The 16,508-nt window shown below is 38.2% G+C and overlaps 1 pseudogene; it reads right to left on the bottom strand.

Moving 5' to 3' along the window:
- Nucleotides 1-1,755: 1,755 nt before the first annotated feature.
- On the bottom strand, nt 1,756-16,084 carry LOC113279123 (annotated as a pseudogene).
- Nucleotides 16,085-16,508: the final 424 nt, after the last annotated feature.

Genomic DNA, 16,508 nt, shown 5'->3' on the forward strand with positions numbered 1-16,508 from the left:
CACTGCATAGTCTCTCCACCAACCCAATTTTCTACCTATAACCTAATTAACATGACAAAACGTTGACACTGACAAATTAATCATTAACAAAAAAAGATAGTTGGAAATAGTTTGTTTTAGAAACCTATTATTGAGCTCCAAAATTTTAATTTTGAGGCTCACAAATGACAAAAAACCGGGTCATTAAATAGTAACCTCAAAACCCCTTATCCCAATAATTAATTAACAACTAATGATTAGGTTAACTAAATTAAACAAGATTAATGATAAGATTACACTAATCATTTGATTTATATTCAATATTTGAAAATCAAAATCACGGGATAAACTTTTTTCTTTTTTGAAAACTGAAGTTACGGTTGGGCTTTCCAACCGTATACAAAACCAGGGTAATTTACGGTTGGATTTTCCAACCGTATACAAAAGTTAGTTAAGCACTTACGGTTGGGAAAATGACCATATACAAAAGTTAGTTAAGCACTTACGGTTGGGAGTTCATACTTTCCCAACCGTATACAAAACCAGGATAACTTAAGGTTAGGTTTTCCAACCGTAAAAATTTCATACAGTGAAGAAATCAATATTTTCCCACCGTAAATCAATTATACGGTTGGGAAATATTGGTTTCCCAACCGTATTCAGTTTTGAAACTAATTTTTCAATCTCTAGTTTAATCAAATCTAACCTATTCATGGGATCAAAAACCATAAAAAAGGGTTGGTTTTCGATGCTTACCCAATTAAAGGTGTTATTGGCTGAGAATCGAGGATCAATCGTTTTTGGAAAAAGAACATAAGAAGAGAAAGAAGAGGCAATGGAGGAGAAGAAGAAGAAGATACTAGAGATTTTTTTTTTAGGTTTAGGTTTAGTTTTTGATTTAGTTTGATTTAGGTTTGGTAATTATTTTGGTTATCAAATGATATTTTTGTATTTTTTGATAATAAATTAGGACCCTCATCCATATTTAGAATAGTTGAATCCATAGGAACCCTCAAAACTTAATCCTTGAAACTCCTATAATAGGTTTCTTGTTTTATTTGGAATTACCTCAAAATTATCTTTCATGTGGGCCTCAAATAATTTTTATAGGCCTCAGTATAGCCAGATATAAACACACACCTAAATGATCAGAGATCGAAACTCGCCAGCTTCCGATAAAAATGAAAGCATACACCTAAATGAAAAAGGACATGAAAGTGAACTGTTTACTCTTCAAAGGAAACAAACCTTGAGGTTCCGATATTGGATGTACTTGGTAGGATTGAAAGAATTAGCTGTTGACAGAGGTAATTATTATAAGGTTTGACAGAAGACTGTCTAAATGACCTCAGAATCCCACAGGACACAGGCCACTGTAAAAAAGATTACATGACTGACTTTGATCATATGCCACACGGATTCTAATGTATCCAAATAAATGAATGAAACTTAAATTTATTTAAGATAAGAGGAGTTGCTTTTTTTCCAACTACAGTCAACTTTTAGCAGCAAATGTTGTAGTCTTGTAGATGTTGCAATCACAATGAAAATTTATTCATCTTTCAGAACTTTTTTTGTCAGATTTCTCAATTTTTATATGTACAAGAAGTAAGTACCTTTATAGTCCTAATAGACTAATATCTACACCTTGAATTTCATTAGAAGAAGAAAAAAATGATACATACAGGAAAATTATTGTATAGACCTTTTTTACATGGTTAGAACGAACCTAGAAGAAAGGTTCCACATTTACACTTCACAATTCCAGGCATTGGTTATCAGCTCACTAAAATCACCTGCCAAGATAAATTCATTTGCCTTCATTATGGTTGTCTTCTGGTAAAATAGAAGATCAGTAGTAGCAGAAAACAAACCTGTTAAGCAATTCGTGGAGTAAGCTGGCTTAGCGCCTTTAAAGCCATGTTATATTAAGGAATGCAGTTACCATGTTATGTTCCCTGTGGATTTCATGCTCAGTTTTGCTGCCTTAATTATCTAGCAATTTTCTTAGTCGTATCGATACCCTTCGCCCTCTCCATTGAATTCTCTCTCTTGGCTTTCTTCCTCTCAACTTGTGCTTCCTTGAGATTTTCTTCGTGTGCTTTTCGGAACATTTGCACGAAGCTTAAGAGAGTTGTGGTAACTGGCATTTTGGATAAAGAAATCAGTAACTGAAGAGATAAAGCACCAAAATTATCAAATCAATAAAAAGGTTTGGATAACCAAAGACGGAACTGAAAGCTTACTAAAATATTAACTATGTATAATTATATCCCAACAATAGGATGAACCCCCCTATGAATCGTGTATCAGAGCGAGTCGTGTAGTAGACAATATCAAAATGAACTAGCAAGCACCAAACATCTTACTTTCTGGACTAGATGGTCTTGGTTCAAGAGATAACTACCTAAGTCAATGTCCTGGCATGATTTCTAAGATGTAAGAATTAGAATAGAAAACAGTAAACGGTACACAGCTCACAAAGAGAAAAACATGAAGCAAGTCTTTTTGGAGAATAATGCCCATCAACTACTACATCGAATGGGCGGTAAGGGATAGTGATGCAAATTAAGGAAACAGTCACCTTGTTCAAATGGGTATTTTGCAGGTTCTTCGCCAAAATAAACAACAAGAGCATCTGCGTTTTTGCCCTGTTAAGCAACCAACCAAGATGAAAATAAGCATGTAAAAAAGAAATAGTGGCACTTGCTAGCTAAACTGAAGATATAGTTTGAAAAACGGAGGCATACCGCTACAGAATAAAAGGATATTAATGATGCTACTTCTGCTTCAGCAAATTCAGTGAATCCCGTTAATGTCTAACAAGAACAGATGTAGTCAGGCGTTAGGATGTAATATCCATTGTTAAGCAAAATGTGTTGTAAACAAAGATCAAAAAAAGAATAGGAGCAGTTACACAAATAGAAGTTGATATCATCAAATAGAAGATGTAGTCAGGCTTACGAATCAGATACTATTATTTATAATGCACGTTCGGAAACCCAAACAACAAATAGAAGTTGATGCCAGAGCACATGGAGGGACAACTGTCACTTAGATTACCTTCTGAAAAACTTCTGATACAGGGCCATCATTTGCACATGCAATTAGTTCTTGATTAACCTTGTCCAACCCGTCAGTAATGGCCTGCATTTCTTCCGCTAAGGACTTTAGTTGTATCTGCACCGAAAAAGAATCCTGATCTTACTCTATGCTATATTTGACAATGACTACCAAATAAAACATAGGAGAAAGATGAGAACCTTTGATGCTGCTTCAAGGCTGGCAAGGCCACTGTGAAAAATCTAGAAGTCTTGGGGACTTAGCAGCAAGCACCTGAAGCTCGAGGAAAATCAAAATTAACATCTAATAAAATTCAATCTTTAATGGAGTTTTTACAGATCAACAAACACTTGCGGTTTTATTTGGGTATTCAAACTGTGAAGGCGCTTTGCTAAAACAATTAATCGTGTTTCAATTTCTTATAGAGTTGTGAACTCCTGAGGAGTTCAGTTTTTGGAGAAGGTGGCAATGTTACTTACTGAGGGGTACAAGCCGTACTAAGACCACAATAAAAAAATAGGAATAATGCTGTTTAACATAAATAAAAATACCATGTAACAGGGAACTCGAACATATAAAATTGTCTTCTTTGCTTATTGACGTCGTTTTTGAGCGTATTACAGTCCATGCCTTTTGACTTATAAGCCAAGCCAAAAGATACTTCTAAAGGTCTATACAACTCTTGTGAAGTTATGCTACACAAACATGCAATATCAAAAGATCCCTCATTACATAGTGGCCTCATTTCTGTATCTATAACACGCTTGTAACTCCTGAATATCATAGCACTACTTTATGAAATGAAAAACCACCTTTATGTAACTCACACCTAGGGAAGCACTATGAATCCGTGAACACCGATAATATAACAGAAATGCAGCCACCAGTTGTGAGAAACAAAAGATGACATTTTTGGTTTGTGTTTAACATTTACTTGTGTCAATCTCCTTGCCTTCTTTCTTTAATAGATCATAACAATATTCTTGCTTAATCCACTGAAATCATAATTACCAGCAATAGATTCCATAACTCCTCCTATCAGGGTTTTAATCTAGGGACTTTGGGGGGTTTTAGGTTACCATGTCAAGGTCAAGGTGGATGTTATTAGAAAATTTACTATTGAAGACTTTTCAGCTGTTCATAATCTGTTTTAGATTGAAGCATTCATATAACACATATATATACATTGACCTATACTTGACTTTGAATAAACTAACACAATAACATTCAAAATCATTGAATTTCGTTTAAATGACAGAAAAAAGAAGAACCGGCAACAAGCATACCTTACAAAGATAGTGCATCAGTGACATTTTACTGGTATATGCACGTGTTTCGCCCAGTTTTAGGAGGCCATCCAATTTGAATCCTAAGGCAGAGCCTGCACGTATTGGATCCCAAAGGTTATTCAGAAAAAAGGAAAGGCGGCTAAGAAGAAGAAAAAAAGACAAAATAAACAGATAAATAGTTACCCCGACTGGTTCCCTGGTTAATTGCATTCCCCAAGTGAAGAACTTGTTTCATGATTTCTTTCAATTTGAGAGAATCTCGAACCTACTCATTCATCATACTAAAGCAAGTTAACATTTAAAGAGCTCTAGAAGTAAAGCACTAGTAGACTGCGCATCGAGTACAAGAAAATACCTCTTCACAAGCAGAATTCACCGTGCCTAAACTCTTTCTAAGATCCAAAATCTGCGAGAGATGTCAAAAAGAGAGCAGGAGGCTTAGACAGATGAACTGAATTTTAAAAGAAACCAAAATCTGCTAGTCAGGAAAGAAACCAAGAACGTTACTAACCTGAGCAATGAACTGATTTTTAAAAGAGAAAACTCTTAGTTTAGTTTCCAATCGTGGGACTTTCATCAGCTCTAGAAAGAACTACATGCAAAAAATGAATATGAACCATTTTATATCAGTATATCTCATCAAACCATAAAAGTAAAGGAAACTGGAATCAGGTGCAGAAGGAAGCCATACAGAATAAACAGCAATGGGATTGAAATTAGCACAAACCTAACCAGAAAACTTGTGTTGTTGTCACGAATGACAAATTTTTTGCTCCAACTCAGGCATACAAAAATGAAGTTGGTGATATTACTAAAATAAGAAGAGGACATAACACACTACTAGCTTTTCGACTTTTACATATCCTAACAGAGAATGGTCTTGTAGTGAAAACAATTGTAGCACTGATCCTAATATAAAATCTACGTTGTGTGTCTAAATAATAGGCAAATAGATTGTAAAGTTCATAAGCTTAAATATCCCATCCCATATTTTGACTATCTTTAGAAGTCAAGTGCTATATTAATAGATTTTTAATAGGCCAATTATGGTCTCATGCATCGACTGGGAAAGTAATTGATAGTCTGATACCATGAGAATCAGGTGTTTCTTTTCCAATTGTAACAATTTAAGTAGTATATCCGTAAACCAAACCATCATGGACAGTTTTAAAAAGAAACCTGTTCGCACTTCCCCAGGACGTCTTTATCACCATTGTAATTCTAAACAACAAAGATGGAAATCGCAGTTAGTAAAACAGTATGCAAGCATATATAGGAATTATACAAGGAACATTGTGAGAGAAGTCTAAAGATGCTTGCAATGGATTAAAGAACTCCACCTCAAGTTGTTCCATCTCCTCTTTTGTGGGACAGAACTTTATGAGATTTTCGACCTGATCATCATCTAATACTGATTCGTCCATTGCTAGTGCTGCAGTCTGTGATGTGTCGAACATATATAGGACAGAAAATAAGCAAAAACTCTAATATTATATGGAGAGAGCCCAACTTGAAGTACGAAATTACATAATTTAATCCCTGAAATTTCTGCATTTGGATGTCAACAAAAAAAAAAAAAAACTAGGCAATAGGAGCTCCACTATAGTACTTTACATCACTTTGAGGGCTTTCATTACCACCCTATGTTTTAAGAAAGGAAGGGGAAATTCCCTTGCATTGGTGATCGGTCCAACTACGTTTTGGTTTTTATGTATCTTTTGTCTAACAATGGGTTCTAAAATCAGAAAATATGACCTTCACTTCTTAAGACAATTTTTCCATTTTGTACCAGAGTTCACTTATTACCAACTGAATCTGAGTTCACTTACCATCATATCAGAAAATGGCATTTTAACTTTTGTGAGCATGATTTCAGTGTTGTTCGACTTCTTCAAATTAATCTACATGAAATTGTGTGAATAAAAAACATGTGATGTTAAAAACCATCTCCCGAAACAACGAAAATGGATAAAACTATGCTCATAGTCTATAATTCCACAACCAAGTGATACAAAAACTTTAGCTATCTGATATCAAATGTTGTGCATAGATAAACTTTTATCTTCTCAAGACCTACTACTGAGTGAAGTATATGTGAAGATATGGAAATGCACCAAAAATACTTACCAGGTGAACCTTGACCCGTTTAGGTCTAGGTGAACTGATGCCAGCTCCAGACTTGTCTTCTTGCTTATTCGTATCCAAAGGCTTAGAGAAAAGACTTTCAACTTCAGATACATCGAATGCAGACGCACTAGCATGCATAAGAATATTAGTGATGTATGAGATATGAGAAAAGACAACATCTAGCCATAATAATGATGGCACTATACCAAGCTCAAAATCTTCTTTTAATTTCTAATTTTGTAGTTGGAATTTGAAATCTATTTGCAATGTCTCAAAACATAGTGACTATAGTGAACACAAAACAGAGTTTGAATAGCTATTACTCAACATCTTTAAGCATGTTTAGCAGTACCCATTGTTGCTGGGGCTTAGCTGTTGGGGTTGCACTATCAAAAAGAACAAATCTGAAAATGACATCACTTGCATTAAAGGTTAATGGAGATTAGTATTTATAGATATAATACCTTTGGGGTTCTTCAGATCGCTGAGCTTCAGCCCATAAGCTTCCCGAGAGCACTCTCGCAAACCTAATCCAGTGGAATGGCCGCAATTCTAATCGAGGTACTTTGGGTCAAACTTTAAGTAGACCAGGTGGACCAGGTGGGCGTGGTCTACCAGGAGGGGGTGGAGGGGGTCCACGAGGAGCGGGAGGAAGTGGTCCACGAGGAGGTGCAGCCTCTGTAGGTGGGGGACCAGGTACAGAAGGAGATGGAGGTAGAGGTGCAGCATAATTTGGTGAAAGTGCAGGACGGACTCGATCAGCTGGCACACTATTTGGTGAATATGCAGTAATATTACATCCTGAAGGAGGCTGAGCAGATGCATGAATCGAGTCCTGATATTCTTGTTTAACTGCACCAGGTTCAAGTGATGTCTTCACATTTGGAGCTGGTTGTGCTCCTTGTGCTAGAGGCAGTAATTTCTCAAACTTCTGTGTAAGTAAATCCATTTCCAACTTTTTTTGTTGAGCCTCAGATCCTTCACTCAAAGAATCCCGATATTTCTCTTGTTTAACATCAACATGGACTGGGGCTGGCTTTTCATTTGGAGTTGGTTGTTCTCTTGGTGTTGGAGGAAGTAATTTCACAAACTTCTGTGCAAGTAAACTCATATCCGATTTTTTTTGTGGAGTTTCCCATTCATTACTCTGGGTTGCGGTGTAACCAGCACCCTGTTTAATTTCAGAGTGGTACTGCACATCAGTTACTGCGTTGGCTTCTAATTGGTGGCGTGTATCTGGTGTCTCGGTTTCCAATTTGATATCCCCATCATTGGCAAAACCATGTTGAACCTTGAGTTTGTCAGTGTGATTTCCATCGCCTGGTTTGGCATGTTTAAGTTTAACAATCTCCCAACCAAAATCCTCTTTTACATTCTGTTGGCAGTTTTCACCATCTAATTTGCTGTCTTGAACATTGTGGAGATCAAAGATCGCCTTCTGATTTTTCACATTATTTACATTATCAGAATCGCTCGCTTCGCCAGGCCCATCAGCATTGTTGAAAATCTCCTCCACCTCAAAAAACTCCTCCACTCCACCTTCAGCCTCATCCTCATCTCCACTTGCAACTTCTACGGCACTGGTAGACCCATGAATATCAGGGTCCATAAATCGTACCTGGTCAAAAATAAATGGACATTGAACTCCCATCATTTCAGAAAATAGAGAACAGATGAAAGAAAAACCATCACATACCTCTACTTTGAAGTCTTTCAGAAACAGTTCCTTGGCATCCCACAAAAGGTCGATATCCTCACGGGTAAGCAGTAAAGCATTTGATTGAATAAACGACATGTTAAACATCAACCTGAACATCATTTCCTCACGCGCCATATCTTCATCCAAATGGATGCACTCAAGAACTGCATCACCTTGAACACAGCAATTAATATCTACCTTCACCATTGTACTTTCTGCCTGCAGTTGAGTTTTAATCAGCAGCTGTTTCATTCTTAATTGGAAATCAAATTCATCTTGCCGGTTGTAAAAAGTGGTTAAGTCAGCATTACCCGTCTGCTGTGACGAACACGCTTCTTTTCCTTTGGAGTTGAAAATAAAAGTTTTGAACTTCTGCCAGCTGCAGTCGACGGATCCTGGCCGTAAACTCTAACAATCGGCCTACAACTCCTTTTACCACTCATTACTGGAAGCACCCCAAGGATAAGGCTATTCAAGGTCAAAGGTGTATCAGCTGGAGGCCAATCTGAGTCAAGATTTCTCCTAGAGATGTATTGTAGATATCTTAGCTGGGATGGTTGCGGGTTTAAAGGAGACACAAGATGCAGGAGTTCCTTAGGAGCTTGCTTATAAACCATCTCAAGTGTTTTCTGCTCTATTGTATACTGTTTTCTGTATAAAAGAAGAGCAGCAAGCATGAACGCAAGCACAGGCCATCCCCCTCTTTCACAATGCATCAATAGAACATTCTGTTGACCTAAAGACAACCAACTCTCACTTGATCTCAGAAAATGATGAATCATCTCCAGCGGTAGAAGCGGGCAACCTTCGTATTGCCGAGGATAGTCCATAACTGTCATATCGTATTCAGACAGTATATCCGAAATTTGGCTTCTCATTTCTCCTTCCTTGAAGTTAAATACCATGAAAGAGCCGCCTGGAAAATGGCCGAGAAGTTGGGACGCGATACCCTCCATATACTTCTTGTAGTCATTCTCTTCCATGACATCGGTCGAGAAGCAACAATCAAACACTGCACCAACCAAATACCATGATATTATGTTTATAAGAATTGGAATTCACCATTCTGAAAGCCTAAATAGTTGGTCAGAAACAAAATTTTCTGCAACTCCCATAAAATTAATGTTAGAAAAAACGGCTTTGTTGTACCAAATTTGCATGGAATATGTTTTGATCTCTAGACCTATTGCCCACTACTTGTTTTTTCATTTGAATAGATAAAACAATAGTCCCACATAGACTAAAATCTAAAGAGTTTTAGACTTAAATACCATAGAATTGGCTAAAAGGGAATGGCCTTTGGGTCATTAGACTTTTATGTGAGGGGGGAAGGCCTAGACTAGAGCAAGGTTGCCTTTCCCGTACGCGCGGTGCTTCTCATAGAAGCACGCCGTCGGTTCGGTTCGGGTGTGGGTGTGGGTTCATTAGATCCTATCTTTTTGCTAAAACTTTTGGTACGTGTTTTACACACATGTAGAAGAATCTTCTTCTTTGTCTGCACATGTTTTGTCCTGGATTTCTTGTCTGTACATATTTGTTTTGGCTTTCTTGTCCGTACGTGTTTGGCTTGGCTTCTTAACAACACACTGCTCTAAGCCTGACAAAGGCAACACTGTTTTCAACCAAACATTACCAGTATTTCTGTCATACGCATGAAGCCAACACACTGCTCTAAGCCTGACAAAGGCAACACTGTTTTCAACCAAACATTACCAGTATTTTTGTCATACGCATGGTTTTGTTGCATGCATTTTTCCTCTCGTTTGTAATGTCTTAAACACTATATAAAGGAGGAGTCTTGAGCTCATTGAACATACAACAGAGAAACATCTCTTCTTCTGCTCTCCCTCTGCTTTCAGAAAATAAGTTTTTATTTCTAGTTTCTCTGTTTAGCTTTTGCTAACACTGCCAAGTTCTAAGGGTACTCTCTTTGTATGCTACATTGAGGGGTACTATCATTAGTTGTATCCTGGAGGTGACTCGCCAACTGCTATAGCATCTCAGCGGAGTAGCAGGCGATATTTCCTTTAGGACAGCGTATCGTATACGTGCCTCTACATTTTCTGTGCATCTCCAGCAACATCGGTTTGAGCTAAGTATCTTCTTCTCAGTTACATTATTAGTTCTATGTCCATCAATCTAAAGGCAATATCCTCTTTACTATATTTTTTGTAACAACATGGGGAAGAGTACTGTAGACAAACCCCCAGAGTTTAGTGGCAAAGACTTTAAACGATGGCAGTCCAAAATGTTATTCTTCTTAAAAGACCAAAGGCTAGATGAAGTTGCCTTAGAAAGACCCTCATGAAGGATTCATGACCGTGGCTATGAAGATAGACTGGATAGGTGGACTAGGAAGAATTACATGTGCAAAAACCACATTCTTAACTGTCTGGATGACTCTTTGTACGACTTTTATAATGTAAAAGAGAATTTTACTGCTTTTGATTTATGGGAAGCCCTAGAAGAAAAATATCTTGCAGAGGCTGCTGGAAGCAAGAAGTTCCTGGTAGCTAGGTTCCTGGAATATAAGATGACTGATGAAAAGCCTGTTGTAGAACAATTCGTCGAACTCCAGCTACTCATCAACGAAATTCTTGCTGAAGGAATGCATATTGATGAATCTCTACAAGTATCTGCAGTAATTGAAAAGCTACCACCCTCATGGAACGAGTACAAGAGGAGGCTGCGACACAAAAATCGCGAAATCACCATGGTGGAGATGGGAAACAAGATCCAGGTGGAGGAACTTCTGTGCTGCAAGGACAAAAGCCTGATGCTGAGCAAAGACATGTCAAACAAAGCTCATGTCCTGGACGATAATGCTGCGTCAAAGAAAAGGCACGGAGAATCCAGCAAAAATGGTAAACGTAACAAACAACGTAACTCCAAAGGTAACCATCTTAAGCCAAAGGGTGGTGTCTCCAAAAACACCATCAAAGGCGACTGCTATAACTGTGGGAAAACTGGTCATATGGCCAAAGACTGTAGGGCACCTAAAAAGACCAAAAATGATCCTAAACAGAAAAATAAGGCAAACGTAGTAGATGATTCTGGATATTTTACTGGCATGGTGTCTGAAGTCAACCTTGTCTCTAATGTGACCAATGTGAGAGACTGGTGGCTTGATTCTGGAGCCACAGGCATGTCTGTAAGTTCAGAAATGCTTTCTCCTATAACAAAGTAGGAGACGATGAGAAATTGTTTATGGGAAACTCTTCTACCTCTAAAGTGGTAGGAAAAGGCAAGGTTGAATTGAAGCTCACTTCAGGAAAAACTCTCGCATTGAATGACGTGTATCACGTCCCGGACATATGCAAGAATCTTATCTCAGAAACCATCTTACTTGGGAAAGGTTTTAAATTTGTAGCTGAGTCTAAAAAGTTGTAATCTCTAAAGGTGGTGACTTCGTAGGAAAAGGATATGTCACTGAAACATGATTAAGCTTAGTGTACTTTCTTTGAACTTGAATGACAATGCATCTTCTTCTGCTTATGTTTGTGACTCCTCACATGTTTGGCATGATAGACTAGGACATGTTAATTTCAAATCATTGAAAGACTTGCTAAATTAGGATGCATTCCTAAAATAAACTTTGACAGAGGTCATAAATGTGAAATTTGTGTTGAATCTAAATATGCTAGAAAACCCTTAACAAAAGGTTGAACGTAGTACAACTCCCCTAGAACTAATCCACTCGATTTGGGAGATTTGAAATCAACACCAACTAGAGGAGGTAAAAAATGGTACATCACTTTTATAGATGATCACTCAAGATACTGTCAGGTTTATCTTCTTAGAAGTAAAGATGAAGCCTTAGACGCTTTCAAATTATATAAACTTGAAGTAGAAAACCAAAGAGGTGTTACTATTAAAACTCTTAGGTCGGACCGAGGCGGTGAGTATGTGATACCTATAGGAGAATTCTGCAAACTTAATGGCATCATTCATGAAACTACTGCACCTTCTTCACCTGAGTCGAATGGAGTAGCTGAAAGGAAAAACCGAACACTCATAGATATGGTGAACGCTATGTTAGCTAGTTCAGGGCTACCTTCGAACCTGTGGGGGGAAGCAATTCTCTCTGCTGCTATATCTTGAACCGAGTTCCATTTAAGAAATCCGACAAAACTCCATATGAGTTATGGAAAGGAAGACAACCGTCCTATGCATACTTTAAAGTGTGGGGGTGTTTGGCCAAGGTGGCCACTCCTCGTTCCAAGAAAACCAAAATAGGACCTAAAACTGTAGATTGTGTTTTCCTAGGATATCCTGAGCACACTAGTGCTTATAGGTTCATGGTAATTGGTGAGAACACCATAATGGAATCCAGAGATGCAGTGTTTTTCGAACACATTTTCCCTTTAGGGTCTGGACCTCATAAAAGGGTCCGCGATGATCTCTCAGATGTTCCTTCGACTAGTCAACCCCCGTCTCTAGATGCTGAAACCGAACCTAGAAGAAGTAAGAGGGTCAGAACCGAGAAAAAGTTTGGTCCAGATTTTGTGACTCTTACGGTAGAGTCTGAACCCCAAACTATAAGGAAGCTATGACTCTCCGGAAGCTCCCTTCTGGGAAGAAGCTTCAAATAATGAGTGGGATTCCATTCAACAAAATGAAACTTGGGAGCTTGTAGACTTACCTCCTGGTAGTAAAACCATAGGTTGCAAGTGGGTCTTCAAAAGGAAACTTAGAACAGATGGAACTATAGAAAAACACAAAGCTAGGTTGGTAGCTAAGGGGTACAGACAACAGGAAGGATTAGATTTCTTTGATACCTATTCACCGGTCACTAGAATCACTTCTATCCGGATGCTGATTGCTATTGCTTCTATTTATGATTTGCATATACATCAGATGGATGTTAAAACTGCTTTTTTATATGGTGAATTGAATGAAGAAATTTATATGGACCAACCTGAAGGTTTTGTTGTGAAAGGTTTGAAGAAAAGTATGCAAACTGAAAAAATCTTTGTATGGTTTAAAACAAGCACCTAAACAGTGGCATGAAAAATTTAATCATGTAATGATATCTAATGGCTTCAAGGTTAATGAATCTGATAAATGTGTTTACATTAAATCTGTGGATGATTCTCATGTTATTGTGTGCCTATATGTTGATGATATGCTCATATTAGGTAGTAACCTTGATAGTATTAATACCACTAAAAGCATGCTTAACGAAAACTTTGACATGAAAGACTTAGGCCCTGCTGATGTAATCTTAGGGATGAAAATCAGAAAGATGTCTGATGGATATAGTCTTAGTCAATCTCATTATGTTGAAACTGTCTTAAGAGATTTAATCATGAAAATGCTAAACCTGCAACTACTCCTTATGATCCCAATTGTAAATTGAAAAAGAACAAGGGTGAGGGTATTTATCAACTTGAGTATTCTCGTGTTATTGGCAGTCTTATGTATTTAATGAACTGTACAAGACCTGATATTGCCTATACTGTGAGTAGATTAAGCAGGTACACTTGCAACCCTGGGCAGGATCACTGGAATGCTCTCTACAGAGTTCTACGGTACCTGAGAGGAACTTCAAACTATTGCTTAAGTTTTGGGAAGTATCCTGCTGTGCTAGAAGGGTATTGTGATGCTAACTGGATATCAGACTCAGATGAGTGCAAATCCACTAGTGGGTACATCTTCACACTTGGTGGTGCGTCTGTGTCATGGAAGTCTACCAAACAGACATGTATGCTCGATCCACCATGGAGTCTGAGTTTATAGCCTTGGAGAAAGCTGGGAGGAAGCTGAATGGATACGAGGTTTCCTGGGTGGAATTCCACTCTGGCCCAAGCCTGTGTCTTCGATCGCAATCCACTGTGACAGTCAAGCTGCTATTGGATGCGCAAAGAATAGTGTATACAACGGAAAGTCTATACATCTTCAAAGAAGACACAAGACAGTGAAACAACTACTCTCTACTGGCATCATCTCTATAGACTTTGTAAGGTCTAAAGAGAATATTGCAGATCCTTTGACGAAAGGGTTATCTAGAGAGGTAGTTAGATCCACATCGAAGGGGATGGGACTCAAGCTCATAGAATAAATCGCCATGAAGGACACTCAACCTTGTGAATGGAGCTCCAAATCAAGGTTCAATGAGATAACTAATTTTTGGTGATGTCGAGAGAGCACTATCTTTGTCCCTCCCTATGGTGTAACCGTATGATAGTGCTGCCTATGTTTTAGGATGATCTGTCAAGATCTTAATGAGTTCCATGGCTTTGCTTAAAGCGGAGTGTGGCAGGACACTCTTAATGGACTCACCTATGTGGATGTTGGAAGTGGGGCCGCTTCCTATGAGAATTTGAGCTTTTTCTCTAGAGACATTCATTAAGTCCGGGATTTAGCCCACGGCCAAAACGGGCACAACGGCAAGAGCTTGGCAGCTTTTTTTCTTTGAGACATCAAAGTGTGGTTGTTATTTCTGAATTGCACTCACTGTTGACGGTTCAAGACATTGTGTTCACCGAAACAAGCAGTTCCGGTAACCTCTCACTAGTTAAGGTTCAATCTCTGGGACACCTTAGCCTAATATTGATGTATTATGTTTTCTCGTATTTCGTCGATATGTTTTATCATTCATGTGGGGGATTGTTAGAAAAAACGCTTTTATACCAATTTTCCATGGACTATGTTTTGATCCTAGACCTATTGCCCATTATTGTTTTTTCATTTGAATAGATAAAACAATAGTCCCACATGACTAAAATCTAAAGAGTTTTAGACTTAAATACCATAGAATTGGCTAAAAGGGCATGGCCCTTGGGTCATTAGACTTTTGTGTGAGGGGAGAAGGCCTAGACTAGGGCAAGGTTTCCTTTCCCGTACGCACGGTGCTTCGCACAGAAGCACGCACGCCGCCGCCGTCCGTCTGTTCGGTCGGTCGGTCGGGTCGGGCTCGGGTGTGGGTGTGGGTGTGGGTTCATTAGATCCTATCTTTTTGCTAAAACTTTTGGTACGTGTTTTACACACATGTAGAAGAATCTTCTTCTTTGTCTGCACATGTTTTGTCCTGGATTTCTTGTCTGTACATATTTGTTTTGGCTTTCTTGTCTATACGTGTTTGGCTTGGCTTCTTAACAACACACTGCTCTAAGCCTGACAAAGGCAACACTGTTTTCAACCAAACATTACCAGTATTTCTGTCATACGCATGAAGCCAACACACTGATCTAAGACTGACAAAGGCAACACTGTTTTCAACCAAACATTACCAGTATTTTTGTCATACGCATGGTTTTGTTGCATGCATTTCTCCTCTCGTTTGTAACGTCTTAAACACTATATAAAGGAGGAGTCTTGAGCTCATTGAACATACAACAGAGAAACATCTCTTCTTCTGCTCTCCCTCTGCTTTCAGAAAATATGTTTTTATTTCTAGTTTCTCTGTTTAGCTTTTGCTAAAACTGCCAAGTTCTAAGGGTACTCTCTTTGTATGCTACATTGAGGGGTACTATCAGTAGTTGTATCCTGGAGGTGACTCGCCAACTGCTATAGCATCTCAGCGGAGTAGCAGGGGATATTGCCTTTAGGACAGCGTATCGTATACGTGCCTCTACATTTTCTGTGCATCTCCAGCAACATCGGTTTGAGCTAAGTATCTTCTTCTCAGTTACATTATTAGTTCTATGTCCAACAATTAACTAACATTGTTTTGTAAACACATTACTGCTTCTAGACTTGAGTACTAAACCTGCTTGCCCTACCATGAAAAACTAGCTAGAAACAGAAAAATAAATGCAAACTAACAGCTAAATCACATAGTTGCAGCAACAATTCAAGCTAAAATTCCAATTAAAAAGAAAAATATGTAGAAGAGTAGAAGATGAATGTTACCGTAAACTCTTTCAGCGATTTCTAATAGCCTATCGGGGGGTTGCTGATAAAAAAATCTTCTAAGCAGCCCCATTTAGTGGCAAATTCTTCTTCTTGATCCAAAACAATTCTCTAGCTACCAATCAAACCGATTCAAGTAACAATAAATCTCAACAAAGTGCAATCTGATCACAACAATCTTAATCCAATCTGAAAATGATGATTACTAAAGTCTTCTTTCAGACAGGACCAAGTCCTTTGAGAGTTTCTCTGTATCTATTTTGACCTAAATGTCCTCAGAATTGAATTTCTATGAATCGAGATGGCGCGTAAAACTGAGGGAGTCACACCTGGCCATGACTCCTATGAGTCGTTTACTTAACAGGTAAGGTCCACACCACAGACGAGACTTGCTCAACATTTTATGCATTAATTTTGTTGTTTGAAAAGAATATTTAAATGAACGATACGACCCATCAAAAATATTCTAGTGTATAATTTGGTACAGTATCATATGG

The sequence above is a fragment of the Papaver somniferum genome, chromosome 5 (genome assembly GCF_003573695.1).
Source record: "Papaver somniferum cultivar HN1 chromosome 5, ASM357369v1, whole genome shotgun sequence".
Lineage (NCBI taxonomy): Eukaryota > Viridiplantae > Streptophyta > Magnoliopsida > Ranunculales > Papaveraceae > Papaver > Papaver somniferum.